We start from the raw sequence: 19,475 nt of genomic DNA on the forward strand, positions 1-19,475 counted from the left end.
ACATAGCTTTTCTACAAGTCATGCTATACACGGGGTATAAAAGCCAATCTGGAACAACAGTGCCACCCAGAGGTATTCACCCAGAACCCACTTCAACCTACAAATTCCATTTACGCTTTACGATTTTACCTCCCTGGCTTTTACTTTCTTTGTACAGTATGTCAGCTCTTTATATATACTCGAGGTCCTGTTCTTTATGCATTTATTTATTTATGTATTTGTTCAACAAATATTCACTGAACTTTTGCTATTCGCCAGCCATTACATTAAGGACTGGTGACATAGCTGTACATAAGAGACAGGGTTCCTATTCAAATGGAGCTCATAACCTACCATGTGAGTAACCAAAACCAAGTGCATACAGACAGCCTTATATTATGAACAAGGCAGTGCTCTACTGCAGCATGTAAAAGGGAAAGCAAACCTGGCGCGGGCCGTTGGGAGAGTCCTCTGGCTGTACAGATACAACATTTAAGCTGTACCTCGATGAAAGTATTGCCTTTCTCAAAGAGATGAGAGGCTGCAGGGAAAGGCCAGGTTGTACCTCATTCTCTAGTTTACAAACTCGATCACCTTCCTGAACTCTTGGCTCTGTGCATTACTATGATTCCAGCGCTACTTTCAGTTTTATGTCTGAGAGATGCTCCCTCAGCCATTCCTCGTAACCCTGTGACAATGCCAGCAGCTACTCTTGTCCTCTGTAAGGAGCTGAAAAGTAACTGTGAGCCAGGGGAAGCCTGAAAGACACAATGTAGACAGCCAGGACTCTGGGGAGTGGAAGAGTCTGGATTTAAGTTGCAGCCGAGAAAGTTACAGGAGATGGTAGCAGTCTTTTGACAAACTTACCGTAGGACTCAGTGCAGAAGGGTGTGCTGCGTTCGAGGGTGGTGTTGGTATAAATATCCCAAAGTTCAATTTACTGTAATAGCTAATAGTGTGGGATAGCTGAATAGGAATACTGGATAGAAGAAGACTGGAAAAAATATTTATTATGAGAACAATAAGGATTTTGAAAATGTACATTATCAGAGAGGAAAGATAAAGTATACAATGTTTTGTTTAACTTTTAATAGTAAGTCTGTCAGTGTAGGAAACAGAGTACAGAAGTCAGGCTTCGCTATGTCATTTTCTACACTGACTGAGATGAACTGATATACTTTTGAACGTCTTAAGCTCTTAAGTAACTCTGGAGCCCTGAGGAGATGACAATATCCTGGGGGAAAATGCTAGTATTAACATTAAAGCTACCTGGCTATGGATTTTTCCCTCATTTAAGTAGCTATCTTTAAATCTGTTTTATGTGAGTGTGTATGCATATGTATATATAATACATACTTATATGTATTCACATGAACTGTGTTTATATACAGTTTGTGGTATGATTTTTAAAGATATACAAACAATAAAAAACTGATAAAATATAAGATATTTTAAGAAAATCTAGAATAACAAATTTTTTTGAATGTAAAATGTATGAATATGAATGTAATATATATGACTCATTGATAATGTGATAATCAATAATTAATACTGAATCACTATGGTGTACACCTGAAACTAATATAATATTGTAAATCAACCGTACCTCACAAAAAAGAAAATTTTCAATTGAAGTTATTTGGGTAACTCATTTTCTCTTTTCAGGAACTATTCAAGCAGTATTCTGGGAATATCAATTATATCACTCATTTAATCTCTGGTTAAGGTACCTTGTACTCATCCAAGAGTATCTGTATCTGAGATACTGAAGATGAATTTTGTAAGACATTGTCATCTATGATTGACTAATACGTAAGGTAGTATATCTCCAAATTGTATATAAATAGTAGTGAATTTATATATAAAGACATAATAAATTTACTATTCATAAAAATAAATTTACAGCAGTCATAGTAATTTATTTATATCTAACATTAGGTTTATATCTATTTGGATATATTCCTCAAATCTTTAGAGCATTACATTAAAAACATTCAAAAATATACGTTAGGTTTTAGTTTACCTGGTTCAGCCAGTATAGACTATGTGCTAGGATAATTTTATGCAATTAATGTAACAATTATCTGGAAGAAGTTACTTAAAATGACCGTATTAATATTTTCATCAGCAGACATCCTTTAAAATGAGTCTTATGCAGAATGCATTTAAGTCTGTAGCTAAAGATGGCCAAAGCTACGCTCTTACACATGGTAAAAATGTGAAATAGTATGACTTCCTCATGTAAAGTCTCATTTACAAAACATATAGAGAATAACACGTATTTCAAATAAAGGCCTACTCCATTAAAACATCTTTCCCTGTAAAGATCACTTGACTATATTTTCAAAGAGGGTAAATGTTGTCCTTTTACAGACCTGATTGCCTTTAATCAGCACTAGATTTGAACCACAATTTGAATTCTTTTCTTAAGAGCCTATACATTAGTTGCCCATATTACTTCAGTGTCTCCTACTGAGAGTTAGAACACATAGGTCAATGTTCTGGATCTCTCTGATACATACTAATTGCTCTATCCTCCCTCCACTGGGGATAGAGTTGCATTCTAAGCACTTAAAAATGTGAGTTCTTAGGATGCAAAATGGTATTTTCCTTTATTTTAACACATTTCTTTATACATTTTATCCATTACTAAATTGATACACATGCATACAACGATAAAACTTTAGTTTAGAGGGGACTTTTTAAATGAAATATTCTAATTCATTCCCCATACCAGGAATAATTTCAATGGTGGATGAAGAATATCTATAAAACTGCCATTCCATTTATGAAGGACTCTTTTGGAAAATTCTTTCTTAGAGCTGACTAAAAAGAAATAATTTCTTGGTATTTCATACCTGTGTATTCCAGTTCTGCTTTCCAGCACAAATAAAAGATGTATTCTCTTTGGCAGAGCCTAGTTTTCAGATATTTGAAGAGAACTATCACAAATGCCTACGTCTTCTACGAGCCATATTAAATAACATGGGCTACTTCTGGTGCTCCATATGTGACTTCATTTTCCAGCTCTTCAGTCTCCTGGGAACGCTTTTATGGCCCTACTTCAGACTGTCAACTTCCCTTTTTATAACATTTAGGAAGTACAAAGTTCAATGTGACTATTACCTTATTTGAGAATGACACTATACTTGGAATTAGCAATCATACAGCCTCCTTCAATTAAAACTAATTTGTGATCGACTAAAATCTCCATATCAAAGTGTATTATATAAATTACAGTTAACTTATTGTTTCCAAAGTATATTTAAGCAATGAGGATTTCAAAAAGAAATCCAGATTCTAAATTTTTGTAAGTAATTTATAAGCATCAATGCTCTGAAGTATGCATAAGTTTGAATTATGATGAAACCATAAAATATCATTTTAAATTTGGCATTATAGTGACTCTAATTTTAGCCTAATAATGGAGACAAAAAGGAGAATGCATTTAAGTCTATATTTTTGAGTTTGAATTAGAGAAATCTGACATTATCTTATTTATGGTGCAAAGGGCAAAGAACAGATTTGTGGGAGAGTTGAGTTTAGTTCTGAACACACTGAGCATGAGTTGAAAGAGAGATTTCCAGGTGAGGAGGTGGAACAAACAATTAAAGAAAATATCAGACAGAAAATGGAAAAAAGATAAGACAGAAACTCAAAAGTAGACATAAGAGAATAATGAAATCTCAGATTTGGGAGAAATTTTGCCCATCCATGCATACAAATTTTAAGTTGTCTGCACAAAGTGAATTGTTAATTTATTTTGTCCTACTTAAATGTGTATTATACTACTCTCCATTCTCCTGGGTCTGTTCAAAATTATCCAGCATATATATTTTTAAAATATACATGTCATTTAGAGACATAGATTGGGATGATCTTTCTGAGAAAGAGTGTAAAGGGAGAAGAAAAGAAGTCTTAGAATATGAGTTAAGGAAAAATGTTTACTTTATGTTTAATGAAAGGGAAAGGAGCCAAGGGAGAAGGTGGAGAGTGTGGGAGGAATTAGCGAGATTCTCAGCAAGCTTAACTAATTCTTCCCGGACACTCTACTAAAATACATTTTCCAAACTCTCCGTAGTTATAGTTGGTCATGTTACTGGTTTCTGGGCAATGGAGTTTTATGGAAGTGAAAGAAGTCAGTAGATGACTTTCATATATGGTCCCCACACCTCCACTTTTCTCATTTCTGGGAAGATGCCATAGCAAAGAAGTGGAAGGGCCTTGGATCACTGAATATCCTCCTTGAGGAGAGCTGCTCAGTAGAGCTGTCTAATCACGAGCACCCACAAGAGTGAGAAATGTACATTTATGTTGCGTTATTATTTTATTAGGCCTATGCATGGGAGAAAGTTCTTTTCTGCTAAAACTGTCATCAGAGTCGTTCAGTCTTTTTCTTCTACTGACAACATTTTTTCTCGTCTTTGGATCATATTTTACCATTTATTTGTATGTCTATTGGCTATTGATTGAATCGTAGGTATTAGGAATATCACATCATATAGAGTCTGGCTGAAGGCAGACTGCAAAGGGTTGAAGAGCTTTGAACTGTAAAACAATAATTGGACAGAGAACATGTACAATATTCTTAAGAAAACTTTAAAACTTAATGGATTGAGGAGATATAGCATGCTACCTGAAGATAGTACGATTTTTGAAATGTAATTACTTATTTAGTTTAAACAAGGCTTGACTAGAGGAAAAATCTAGAGGAAACAGACATTGAAAGTAGAGGAAAGTGGAGAATAATTATGCTTTGGGGAAAGCCAGAAAAATATCTGCAACAAGAATACAAGTAAGTAATCTACATTTTGGTTGCACAGCTTCAAGGGCAGAACTATGTGGTTTTCCCCAAATGACACACTGATAATCACCACATTTTGAGTGTGGTTGATGTAAAATTGTAAGTATACCGGGCTAGAGCATATATGCATCGTATGTTTCCAATATTACCTATAATGACATTATAGAGCATTTTAACAATTTGACTAAAACTGACCTACAGTATCACAGTAATCATAGTACCTAAAAGTTGTCAGTCTGGCATGACTAGTTTAGTGAACATAATTATTGACTCATTATTTTTTCTGAATTTATTTCCAGCCTCTCAAACAAATATATTTCTTTTAAGAAATATTGTTATTGAAATCAAGATATCCATCCATTAACCTATTTATCTATCCGTGTGTGTGTGTGTGTGTGTGTGTGTTTGAATTTCCTGAAATCTGCACATTTAAAATCTGTCAAAAATCTGTCTGTGGTCAACATCCTATTTATTTGCTATTACTAAATTTAACATGGTATTTGAAAATAGGAAGAAAAATAAGAGAGGCAAAATTTCCAGTTGCTAGTCAGACAGAATTCTGGGATTTGTAAGATAGTATAATAATGTGTTACTTGTGGAAAACACTTGGGTTGATTAATTGAGGGGAATAGTGGGCATTCCAGAAAAGAGGAGATACCAGATACAAATTCCACCTACTTAAATAGGTGCTGCTAGGCAATCTGATTGTTGTTATAAACATTATCATTATTCAAATTTCTCCCAGTGTTTTTCAAGCCTCCAGACAGATGATGATACATGTAAAACCATTATAATATCTTGTGCTGAAGAAAAGTATTTAAGGAGAAATAGCAGAGTGCCACAAACATAGCTTTAATATATTCTACTCCCCTTTTCTTCCTTTTAAATTGGGTTTGTCTTTTTACCTATTTTCCTACCCTCCTGTGTAGGGAAAAATAAAGGAAAAAGACATATTTTTTAAATTAGTGGTTTCTCAGTTCTGAATCAAGCAATTTTCCTAAGAGTAAACCTATTCTAATTTTTTCAAATGCACAGAAAAATTATAAAGCATTAGAGCAGTTTGCTGCTAGCATACAGATGACTGAAAGTGATATCTTTTTCATATGTAATCCAGGAGATGGTTGTCCCAGATGTCCCAGAAACTTGACAAATCAGAGAAGATCCTAAACAGCATTTTATATCAATTATGTACAAAACCCTGCCAATTATCTTCTCATATAATCCACATCAATAACTGAGAAGCACAAAAGATATGAATGCAAACCACCTGCTCTCACTACAGTAGGCTGCTGAGAGCTTAGACAATAACTCACATAGTAACCTACTCTGATACACTTATCTGGGATCATGCTGTTTAAGTGGGATTTGTGATTAAAAATATTACTGCTTTGGTCTCTCCACATATTAGAAAATATGTTTTCCCCTTTTAAAAAAAGCATTGTCATTTCTGTTTTATTACAATGGTAAATTAAGAGAACCACTGCCAGCTACCTATAAAGAACAAAAACTGCACTTCTACTTTATGTTTCACTGTAATTCTTTTTCCTGTTGATATTAACAATACCCAAGCTCTTAAGAGAAAAGGAAAAAAATAGCCTCCAGAAATTCATTGTTTTGACACCTGCACAATTTTTGAACCAAGCTAAATGCCAAAATAAAGCTATATTGAAATATAAAATGTTAACCAAAAGTGCCTATGCGACCCAAGAAAAGGAAGCATTTAAAGACTACAATCACATAAGATGGCTGATATTTAATATAATGTGGCTTTTCTAAGTATTAGAGACACAGAACTGGCAGTTGCCAAAATAGATATGATTTTAAACAACATTCCAATGAAAGCATAGAAGACAGACCATTCCCTCCCACTTCCATCAGACTCCCTGTCTTACATTATAGCTTATCAGGCCTGTCAAGATATCTATATTTTTAATGTTAACAACAAAAAATATGTAAATGAAAACATTACACTGTCGATTTCCCTAAACAGCCCTGTGTTTCACTTACAGGTTCGCAAATCACTTTGAGGATATATTAACATTTATAATTATAATTCCCATACATCTTAAAGAAACTAGATTCCACTTGTTCCTAGACTTCAATAATATAATTTTGCAATCATGGTTTGGAAATTATACTGCTTGACACAGTTTTTCAATCGGTGATACATTACACAGAGTGAATTGGATATTCTCCATTTTGTTGCCAACGACATTTACATTTTAATTGTAACCAAAAAATTATGCCCTTGATGATAGATAAAGGGGGGTGAAGAAATGTAGCAGCTTATATTCAGAGAAGATATGTATTGTATCATTTCACAATAAGGCATTCACAAGTGTTTGAAGAGCAATACAAGACTCATGTTTTGTGCATGAACATTATCTTATTTGGTTATCAGCATGCATATGTATTTATGATGCACAGTTCAGCATTCTTGTTTATACATGAGGAAGCTGGCAAAAAAAATAAGTAAGAGGATGTGCTTGGATTAGACACACACACTTGAAAAAGATAAGATGGTATAATTACAAAAATCTTTAAGTGATAAGGTATTATGAACCATGTAGAAATTCTGTCAAAAAATTCAATGTACTCAAATTGAGATTTCTGAAATTTGATATAAATGAAGATGTTATTCTTCTGATCACTATTTCTAAAGTGGTATATTTTTCTTTGATGGTCAGCAAAATTTCCTCCACCATTTGGAAAAGGCTCATTGTACAAAAGTATCTTGAACAGCAAGGGTGATAATGGTTATGTTATGGCACAGTTGACTTTGCAAAAGGGAGATTACCCTAAATGGACAGACTGAATCAGTTCAGCCCTTAGAAGGACCTGGGTTCTTTCTGCTGAAAGAGATTAGGCCCTGGGAGATGTGACGCTCCAGAAATTCTCCACTGCTGGCTTGAGGCCCAAAGGGCAATTATGGGAATCAACCACAATCTCTAAAACAACGGAGTCTGGGGCGGGGGAGAGGTTGTAGTCTGGCTCTTTATCTAGTCCTGTGGCCGCCACTGTGTTCATTCAGGAGAGCCATGTCTGAAGGGGATGCCTTGGCAATCAAAGCTTAAGCCAGGCACTTCCATTACAAAAAACAAAAACAAAAAAAAGCAACTGTCAGGGCTTATATTACAGAGGCCCCTGTAATCACAAGTATTCTTAAAAGAGGGAGGTAGGAGGGCCAGAGTCAGAAGAAGCAATGTGAGTATGGAAGCAGATGGAGAGGAGGAGACGTGCAGACAGAAGCAGAGCTCAGAAAGAGAGAGAGAGAGAGAGAGACACTGGTGGTGCTACACTGCTGGCTGTGAAAACAGAAGGGACTGTCAGGCAGGGAACGCAGGCAGCCTCGAGAAGCGGAAAAGGCAATAGTACAGGTTATTCCATAGAGCCTCCAGAAGGAACACGGTCCTGCCCACCCATTCTAGAATTTCAACACCCTGAACTATAAGACAATACATTTCCATTGTTTTAAGCCATCATGGTTGTGGTAATTTGTAATAGCAGCATTAAAAAACTAATACACAATCTAAAATGAGAGCAGTCTTAGAAGTTGCCATGATATTTGTGATGGTGGCATGAGTGTTTAATAACTAAGAAATTCAATGATATATACAGAATCTAGTTAAATTTCTTTACTAGATTTTTGAAGAGCATTTTCTAGGATATTTTATATAACAATAATCCATGCATTTATATGGCAGTTTACAACATATTATAAAAATATTTGATTACCTTTATGGCACATATTTCCATATAACAGCATTTACTGAGCACCGACGAGGTACTTCACTACTGCAAAGTATTATTTTAAACAAGACACAAATCACCTTTTAAGCAACTTACAAGCTCCTGACTCTGTTATAGCAGGCAGATAGCTTGACATGAGCAGAAAAAGTGGGCAGGAAACCTCGCATCTTATAAACAGCGGGGGTCCATGGGCAGACAAAGAAAGGCAGGAACCTCCAGACTGACAGGAAACCACACATTTTGGGGTGATATATGTCCTGGAGGCAGACAAAGAAGGTGGGAAAAGGCGGGAATCTCCAGCGTCAGAATGTAACCTGTTGCTCATTATACCCTCATTACAGTAAAATTAGCCTTGCAGACAAGAAGCTCCCATCATGCACTTACACCTTGACACTTCCGATCAAAGCTAAATACGGACAAAAATCCCTCCTCCCCTCGGGAAGGTAGCGCTGGGATGAAAATCAGGGAATACAGCTCCCAAACCCCTCCCTCCCCAATGAATATTCCACCCCTTCATTTGTACGCCCCACTGAACTGGCTTGACAAAGAAACTCCGGGCAGCTAATCACCTGACACTGCCCCTCTCATCTCGAGAGCCAACTGTTGCTTAAATAAAAACTCACTTTGCTTTCTTAACCCTCCTGTCTTGTCTCTGAATTCCTTCTGCGACAAGACAGTAACATTTCACTGGGAACAACTCTAAACCAAGACCTCGCGGATACTGGGATGTTTATTCTTCTGATTTGTTTTTCTCTTTTTATGAAGAAGGAGCCAGTTTGCTTTTTGCTTATGTACTCAAGTTTCTATCAGTAAATTATACCATTTAATTTTCAAGTAAAATATAAATTAAGGATTGGATTGATTGTTTCTAACCGCACTCAGAATCATGAACGATGTGCAAAAACAGCAATACTATTTAATTAATGCTTTTGAATACTCGGGTATTTCCAGTAAATGCAACTGAGACATATGAAAGAGAGTATCGTACCTTTTGGCTTTCTTCAATCAAATGGTTATGCACTCTATTGAAAAAGTGAATACATAAAAACTTTTATGACCCTGATGATTTAGTGTGGAGAAGAAGAAAAAAAAAAGAACACAAAATGGCAGGCATATTTATGTCCAATTCAACTGGAGTTGGCCAGAAAATAAAACATGTAAGTGCTTCAATCCTAATTCCACTGAAAAATAAAACGTGACTTTTATTATCTTTCAACTTCATGCACCTCACTGAGCTCTCAAAATACCTTTAGGACCTAAAAATCAAACCATTGTCTAATTAAAAGTTGTCCAAAAAAAAAAAAAAAGTTGTCCAAAGATACATATTTCTCTATAAACTTAATTTAGTTTACATTTTGGGACTTCCCTGGCAGTCCAGTGGTTAAAACTTTGCCTTCCAACGCAGGGGGTGCGGGTTCGATCCCTGGTCAGGGAGCTAAAATCCCACATGCCTCGGGGCCAAAGAAAAAACCCAAAAACATAAAACAGAAGCAATACTGTAACAAATTCAATGAAGACTTTAAAATTGGTCCACATCAAAAAAAAAATTTAGTTTACATTTTCAGGTTTATGTGGGAGAGAGCTTATAAACATATACTCTGTATGTTAGAAATGGCATTATAAATTAATTTTAATATGACTGGAATTATGAGACTCACCAAAGTATTGAAATGTTAATGATATATATGTATATATTTATATACACATTTTCATGTAAGGTGCCACATGAAAAGGTTTTGTGTAATAAATACTTTTACAGATCAGAAGTTATCAGGGTCTATTTCAATGTGTTCCTGCAGTTGAATAACCAGGTTGGAACTGTGTGACTTAGAATCTCGTTCTTAGCTTGAAACCTAGGTTTCCTATGATGAGAAGTCCCTCTAGTATTACATACGTGACATAATTCTTAAACAATGGCACTGTGTGTATTCTATCTCATTATTATTTAAATAAGATCATAAATATTTTACTCAGAATTCAAGAATGGAAGCTTTGCATCTGGACACTCTAATGGTATGGCTTCCATCTAATTTGTTTTTCTATCAGATGTAGGGTTATCATATTATCATAAAATATGGTAATAGCAGAGCATTATCCTAGAAAAAAATGCTGAGGCTCATAATGTAATGTATAAAACATACCATCTCAACACATTTCCAACCCTTTGTACTCAGTTTTATAATAAATCCATGCACGAAGAGAAAGGGCAAAAGAATTCAAGCACAGGGTGACTACAGCTGTACACTGGAACCTTCTAATAGTAAAATGTTATTAATTTAAGACATAGTAATACAAAACTAGATAAGTTAAGGTTCTCCTAGGGATGTTAACTTATCCTCATTTAATATGTATAACATGTGCTACTTTAAATTACCAGTTAGGTTTCTAAATACATATTTTAGGGTGCAGGCTGTATAATGTTGATAATATAATGTTACCATGAGAACTGTAACTTTTCTGTTCTGACCTATATGTTTAGATTTGTAACCTTGTTGTTACATTAGCATTGAATTGTTTTTCATATATATTTCTTATGGTTTTGCAAGAGAAAGTGAGAAAAAATAATTTTAAAAAGCACCCTGAATTGTGGAACTATGCATACTAAATACATAATATGGCCAAATTATGAAAATCTATAATCGATAGCATTTCAATAGAGGGCAATCATATTTTGTGAAAATAAAATAATATGTCACTTAAAATAAATATTTCATTATATTTATGTCTTTTAATTTTAATGTATTTACACAGAAATTAATATTTTGAGTCTCTATCATTTTTCCCATTTATGTTTTAATTCCTTAACTTTTAATGTCTCTCAACATGTCTATAAACTATTATTTATCATGTGTGAGATTTTCAAAATTAAGACTTGAAACTCTAGATTCTCTTAATGCCCATTAACTTTAACTGCTTTCCTCCAACAACTATTATTTTAAATAAATATGATGTAGTGACATTGATTAAAACATTTCATAGATAATTATTTTAATATACACACATTTTAAATATACAGTAGGAAAATGGGGGGTTAGATTTCACATATGTTCTGATTTCATTTAAAAATCAGGATAGGATAACTTTTAATATTAATTACATTTATGACTAATTTATTTCTTTTGAGGGTTGATAATGAAAACAAATTTGGATTTTTGATCCTTTGTGAGCAAAAAGCCTCAACTGTGCACTTCCGTGTAAAATATTATTTTGTGAAAATCTGCAACCTGTGAGAAGTCATTTTATTTATATATTTAAAAATTATAATACCTCAGTCACCTTCTCCTAAAGAAAGCTATCTAGTCTCTAGTTGTGCTTAACCTCAAAACAACGAATGTAAGACCAGCAGACACTGAACAAGAGAACTGTGGCTCACTGCAATTTTATTTCACAAGCTGTGAGATGACATGTAACATTGTGTGTGTGTGTGTGTGCATGTGTGTGTGTGAGGGGGGCAAACTATCACAATCCCAGACACTTGACCTGTGCTTACTGAACGAGACACGTGTCATGATTAAGACGGCTGGTGTCCCTTCCTCGTGCAGCGCCACGTGCCAGGCTGCAACGAGTGAGAGAAGAGCCCTTTGAGGGTCTGTGTTTGTCAGGCCTCCCTGAGGGTCCTGACCAGAAACAACAGACACCAGGGCTCTCTGAGAAGGTGTCTGTGAGCATCTCTGGAAAATTCATTATGAAGTCTTTACGTCTCAAGAGATTCACAGAACAGGATTCTTGAGGACTGGCATATCTCCCACCTGAGCTCTCAACTAAGGTCATATTCTAGCGAGAGTTTTTAGCTAAAACACTGGAATACGGTATATTGGCTATAACTAGGATGGTTGGTTCTTAACTCAGGAAACTACATAAAGTTAAAATTAGATGAGGTAATAAATTACAGAAGAAAGTAAAATGCACTATTTTCATTCTATATGTAACATTAATTTGACTATTTGTAAGTTTTATTTTATCATTCCTCTCTTTTAATCAATCAAGTGTGGGAGACTTACATGTCAACAGGCCTATTACAAACATTGTGACAAGGGTATAGAAGATTTATGACAAGACAGCTATAAGAATTAGATTTTTTCAGCCCAAAAGCTACACTATTCCCTATAGGTATTCCATATAGTATAAAGACAAATTTTATTGTTCACTTTATTGCACCTTGCATAAACTGTGTTTTTTACAAATTGAAGATTTGTGGCAAACCTGCATTGTCAGATGATGGTTAGTTAGCATTTTTCAGCAATAAAATATTTTTTAGTAATAAAATATTTTTTAGTTACGGTATGTACATTTTTAGGCATGATGCTTTTGCACACTTAATAGGCTACAGTATAGTGTACACATAACTTTTATATGCACTAGGAAATAAAAATTCTCATGTGATTCAGTTTATTGTTATATTTGCTCTACTGTAGTGGTCTGGAACCAAATGCACGACATCTTCAAGGTATGCCTAGAACTAAAAGCTTTAGTGTGGCTAGAATTATTTCAGGACAGAGAGAGAAGTGAACAATCCCTAATAAACTGCACTTTGGGTTCTCTGTGTGTGTGTGTGTGTGTGTGTGTGTGTGTGTGTGAATCTGCAGTAAGGAAAGATGGATGCCCTGCCTGTAGGGAAGGAACAAATATGGTAGAAAAGAGCACTAGTGCAGAATGAAAGTTTATGCTTTGGGCTCCTGATTGAAAATAAAGTACTTGCGGAGGAAACTAATTCATTTCTGATAGAGCATTTTTTCATACTATAATTCCTATAACGAACGTTATTTATGGACCAATGTCACTCTATTAGATGTATATTTTATTTAATAATATATGCTATGATTTTAAAAGATTGATGCTATATGAATTATAAAAGGTATACTTACCTCTCCAAATAGTTTACAAATAGTTAACATATGTTTAAGTCAAATATTAAAAGGGAAACATTAAGCCCAGATAATTTCATATCTAAATACTGCCTACTGAATTCCCTATTTGCATTCTGTGCCTTATTTCTTAGCCTTACTCTTTTCTCATTTCTCCTCCCATTACAGACACAATCATATTGCATCATCCCCTAACTCTTGATGCCCATGCACCACTAAAACAAGACCAGGTACACTACATGGAAGAGGCAGTGTAGCACAGCACTAAGAGAAGACGTATGGAGCTAGACTCCCCCTGTGAATGTACTTTCTACAGAGTTGGAATTACATTTTAACCAATAATAAGTGTGAGGATTAAGTAAGTTAATAGAAACAGCATACCTGGGACGAATGCAGCAATACAAGAAATTTGAATGAATTTTACTATAATTATTGCTACTGATGTTACATTTTCTACTTTACTATTTATTACTGCAGCGTATTACTATAGTTTTTGAATAATGGAAGAAGATTACTGAGGAGGTTGGTTGAATTCATTTAGAAATTAAAATTTTTTCTTGATTATATTAATTTCCTTAAGTATTTGGTTATGAAATATGGTATTCCATAGGAGATGGGCTTGAATTGGAGGAATAGAGAAAAAAGACAATGAATTTGTTCTTACTATGAAAGTAGATGAGTTTGAATTGTTTTCAGGTTGCAGGAATTAAAGGGTGCAGAAAGGATTAGAGGACAAAAAATATGATAAATAGAGTGAGCCAAAGAAAATGACGAGAACTAAGAATAATATTTCAGTGGACGGTGTCATCTATATAATTATATTCACTGCCTATTGTACAATATAAGAAGAATCTGAAATGGAATAACACTCTACATAAGGAACCTTGCTAAAATAGTTTTACTCAGGTATAACATTAATACATATGTAACTCGAAGTGTTACTACTTAATAATATTTTCCATTTGTACAGCATTATCTATTCCAAATATATCATACATTCTGTGTCTTTATTTTTCATCTAAAACAAGTACATTTTGTTTCAAGGAAATCTGCATTTTTAAGGCCAATATATAGCAATCTTTCTTTAAGCTTTGCCAAATTTTTAGCCTTATGATTGTCATAATTCAGGAAAAACAGAATTGTACCTATGTAGAAGTTAGATTTTACAGGAAACCTATGCATTAAGTGAAATTCACTTACAGTAAAAAACAACAAAAAAATGAAGAATCACCTGAATCACCCATTAAGTTCACCCTACATAGTTCTGCATGTATAACCCGGTAAAGAAATGTATATATAAATGTATACAGCATGATAAGCAGTGAGATCATGAAAATGGATGCTACAGACTACATATATTAGTCTTTCACCTTGCCTGACAAAATTAATTTAAACAATTTTTTCAAAGTGCATAATTTGCGCTTTTACAATTTAAAGAGAATATGACACAATTTCAAAGAATAGTGTTTAAACACTGGCTTCTCTGCTTCTAATATCTTTAAGCTTACATGAGTAGTTTTTGGTAAATACTAATTAAGAAAACCATTATTACAAAATAGCAACTTTAAGAACAAAATAAATTATATAGTTTTCTCTATTCTTCCAAAATAATTATGTATTTGTAATGATCTAACCCACAATTGAAATGGTAATGCATGATTTGACTCTAAGTATAACTGAGGTATCAATGTAGGCTACCATGCATATTTAAATATATTCAGTAGAGTGGAAATGACAATCAGTTCATTCATCCACTTATTTTTTAGACAGATATTTACTACTGCCTACTCTTTGCCAAACCTGGGGTTGGAGTAGGAAATGAGAGAAAAATTCTCTGTGTTCAGAGAGCTTGCATTCTAGTAACTGAGTCAGCTCTGAATAAGCAAAGATATGACATATTTTCAACTAGTAAAGATTATTGTAAATAACATAGCAAAACATAACTTGTACTCGATAGTGAGAATGACTATAGGAAAGGCAATATATTAGAGAAAGTAGTTAGGAAAGGAAGAATTGCTAAATCTACAAAGATTTTGGGATGGTTAGAAACAACTGTTTTGTGTCGACAAAGGGCTCCAATGAGTCACACAATTATTAAAACAGTCTTATTTCCTAAATAGGGTAAGTAAGCTGGAACAATAGAAAAATATGTGGGGATTGGATGTTTGAAATTGAACTGTTGGGGGTAGTGAAATGATGGATGGCATCAAGTTCTAGAATATGATTTTATATGTTAAGGGTTCTGGGGGCCTAGAGGAAAAGATTTGGAAGTGCAGATGTGAAATAACTGAGAGGCAAGGGTGTTAGGTGGATTGCCTCCATGGTGTTCAACCTGCCACTAAAGGCGATGCTGGGAAAGAGGTTGAAAACTTCTGACTGGGTAGAATTGACCTTAAGATTCCTAGCAAAGAGGTTTTGAATGAAGAGTGATAATTTGGAAGTAGCAGCAAAGAGCAAGTAGGATAATATCCATCCCACCAGCAAATCTGTGCTGTTTAGGGCATACTTAGGTGAAAAAAGTCAAACCAAACCTAACCAACAAAAACCTTTTCCTGGAAGGGCAACAAAATAAGTAATGAAAGCTATAGAAAACCAGATTCTGTTAAACGAAAAAAGCAAAGGGACTCTTCAAAGCAAAATGTGATGGTGATTTTCTGATATTAGACCATGGGTTCCAGACCAAATGGTAGATAATTTGGGAAGTTGGAGAGGGTGGCGTTGTGGATGGGATGAGGGGAGGTATAGGTCATATGGGAGAAGATCCTAGGTGACAACATATAACCTTAGGCCTCAGGTATTTTTTTTTTCCTTACTCCACGTATTTCCTATCATAAAATCTACAGAACAACATTTATCGACACATTTTTTTTTTCCCCCTCTGTGCATGTGAATGTATGTGTGTGTGTCCCTAGTCTCATTTAAGGTAATCACTCGGTATGATGAATTCCATCACCTTCTACTTCCTGAGAGTTTTTTATACCTGTTCTCTGATTTGTATTTAATCTTTATTTCAATCTTGGATCTTTCCAGTAAGATTCTATATATGTTTATAATTCTCCCATCTTAAAACAATCAAACAAAATCCTTCCTTGAAACTCTACATTTATAGTTCAGCTTTAGTTCAATTGATGACCTTCTTTGCCAGGAGAGGTATTCTTTTGGGTTCCTGGACCCAATTTCATCATGTGGAGGGGTGTTCCCATCCACCAACAAGCAATTCTCAGATGCCAGCTGGGTGTCCTACAATTCCACTCAATTCTGACCCTATCTACCCAGAGATAATGTCCGATCCCACAGACTAAGGATACAAGACTGTTCCTCATCCACCCCACTTCAGACACCAATCACAAGTCCAGGTTGTTACCTATACATCTGATTGATTGTCTATAAATCAGAGATTTCCATGACCCACTCCTTGGGTTCAATTAATTTGCTACAACAGCTCACAGAACTCAAAAAGCTGTTTACTCACTAGATCTTATTACCAAATATCTTAAAGGACAGGAATCAAGAGCCAGATGAAGAGATACTTAGGGTGAGGTCTTGAACAAAGGAGCTTCAATTCTTGTGGAGTTCGGGGTCTGGCACCATTGTACATGGGTGGAAACGTTCTTGTTCCTCAACCCGGAAGCTCTCAGAATCCTGTTCTTTTGGGGTTTTATGGAGGCCTTATTAGATAGGCATGACTGACTAAATCATTGGCCATTGGTGATTGAACTCAATCTCCAGTCCCTCTCCCCCCTCTCCCCAGAGATCTGAGGGGCGGGACTGAAAGTTCCAACCCTCTAATTACCTGTGGTTGGCTCCACCGGCAACCTGCAGTCTACTTAGGTGAGTTCCAAAGGTCGACTCATTAACATAACAAAAGACACCTTTGTTGCTCTCAACACTTAGGAAATTCAAGGGTTTTAGGAACTCTGTGTCAGAAATGAGGACAAAGACCAAATACATATCTCTTATTATAAATCACAATATCACAGGTATGGAAACCTACATTCTAATACTTTCTTTACATTAATTAACTGTCCAACAGATATGAAACTTTTCTAAGCATTTTAAGGTTATTTTTCCACAAAATCAGAATGCATATATGTGTGTGCCTGTATTATATATATATATATATATACACAAACATATATATATATATATATATATATATACACACATATATACATATATTTAGAGGGAGAGAGAAAAAGATAGAGGAAGTGTCATCCATATTTTAGATATAGTTTAACATCACAAAAAAAGATGACCATATTTGATTAGCACATTTTAACATTCCTGGTACTCTTTGTTAACCACTTATAAAATGCACTTAAATGATACAGGAACACTTTCTTCTTTTCATGATATAATTTTGTCAAAAATAAAGTGCCTCCTTTAGAAATGGGTATGACATAGAATTCTGAAAACTTTAAATCACATTATTTTACAATTTTTGCACATTTTATATTATATGCATTTACTGGACATTTGATCAGGAAATTTATAGACTCTTTACAAGTAAGATTTTAACACACTATTTTGCTCTAATTTTTAGAAAATTTAAGGAGCTGTTGTTTTTATGGATGCTGAATCAATGTTAATTTCTATTATGTATTCAATTGCTACATTGCGTGATCTGTGCTAAGTATTACTTTCACTAGAGTTAAAAACGGGTGCTTTTCCTGTGTGTATACACAAATAATAGTTGTTTTTATTTATTTTTTCTCATGACAATAAGATCTATGTACATTCCCTGAAGTCAACATGAATAAGATCTATACATTTTCCATGTATATTTTTATATTCCATATTTTAGAATAATTTTAATATTCAAAAAATTTGTGTAGATAAAATGTATTAATTTTACATTATTCTAAATAAATAAACAGAAAGTGTTGTCACCATACTTATACCTCTCTTTGGTCCTAATGTCTAACTGTACTCTGAATTATATGATTTGCATACCTTAAAATAATTCTTAGAAGAAAAGTAGGAAAAATGCACTGTGAGGGCACTGGAGTGACAAGGTAAGAGTAACAGTAGAGGAGAGACTAAGTGCCTTATTACGCTAAATGCAGGTACTTTTACTAAAAGATTTTCTTGTGGATAAATACTTTTAAACCCACATTGTAGACTCATCATTAAATATATACTGAAAGACTTTTATGAAGGCCTTAATGTAGAATTTTAATGTCAGCTTCAAGTTGACATTATATGCTACCTATAAATATGCTGAAAATATTAACTGCATTCTTTTTTCCATCAGGACTAACTCTTTTAACCTTTCTTGTTTTTAAAGAGCTCAAATTACTGGTAAAATTATAAGAGGCTGCAGGAAAGAAATTGAAGTTCAGCTCTCACTTAACATTAAGTAGAATAGTGGCTGAACCACAATAACCAATGTAATAGTTTTCAGGTGCTCTTGGGCTATAAAAGGGATGATCATTCAAAGATGTATTTGATGTCACAAATTATTATTCAGCACTTCTGTTTTAAGACACAAAGCATCCTCTTTCAAAGTACTTTATGAATAGGTAGATATGAAGTAAACATTTCTAACTAATAATTGGTAACAGGCTAAAAAACTTTTTTTTTGTTTTTTTACTTGTGAGTTACTGCTCTACAGAGTGGAGAAGACACTGAATGTAATGCAGGCGGGGGTGAGGCTCACTGGTAACTAAGGTCCTTTTTTTTTTTTCTGTAAAAGTTTCTACAGAACTTGAAAGAAAAGGAAACAAGTAACCCTAAAAGCATGTTTGCCTGTAATACAGGACAAAAGGAAAACTGCGTTATTGGCTCCCTACTTTGCTATGTAGATGCAAAGATGTGAATGATAAAATTTAGCACTGAGTACTTTAAGGAAAATATAAAAAAATATATTGACCCATGAAATTATATTTCACATATGTAAATTATACCACGTATATGGATATACACACATATATGATTTTCTGGGTAAAAATGCCCTTGTAAAGTCAAAACTACAATTACTAATCTTTCTCCATACGTTGCTTCTCATTTGTTTTATGCCGAATTTTTCTGACGTTTATTTACCTGTTCCTATTTCTTCTCTCCTCCATACACATCTT

General features: G+C 34.4%; 1 protein-coding gene across 1 annotated transcript in view; it reads right to left on the minus strand.

Annotated features, from left to right (window-relative positions):
* LOC309651390 (uncharacterized protein) overlaps positions 1 to 19,475 on the minus strand; it is a 797,009-nt gene that overhangs the window by 378,200 nt on the left and 399,334 nt on the right. The gene's annotated exons all lie outside the window — the stretch shown is intronic.

This window comes from Balaenoptera physalus (assembly GCF_965194825.1).
Source record: "Balaenoptera physalus genome assembly, chromosome: 21".
In the NCBI taxonomy this organism is placed as follows: domain Eukaryota; kingdom Metazoa; phylum Chordata; class Mammalia; order Artiodactyla; family Balaenopteridae; genus Balaenoptera; species Balaenoptera physalus.